Below are 239 nucleotides of genomic sequence, written 5' to 3' on the forward strand. Positions count from 1 at the left end.
GGTTTAGTGTATTTATTTAAAATCTTTTTTCTTCCTTCACTATCAGTTTATTAACAGAAACTTGTAAATGATCAATTAATTTTTTTGACTTGACAGTGAAAACTGTCTTGGAAGTGTAGGAGTGATTTTTTCTGTTTGTTTGGTTGTTGTATGAGGTTTTTGCTTTTTAAATAGTGCAGTGAAAGTATGAGACAGTGAGATATGCAGTGTGATTTCTTTTTAATAGCTTATTAGGTATG

Source organism: Buteo buteo, chromosome 26 (assembly GCF_964188355.1).
Source record: "Buteo buteo chromosome 26, bButBut1.hap1.1, whole genome shotgun sequence".
Classification (NCBI taxonomy): domain Eukaryota; kingdom Metazoa; phylum Chordata; class Aves; order Accipitriformes; family Accipitridae; genus Buteo; species Buteo buteo.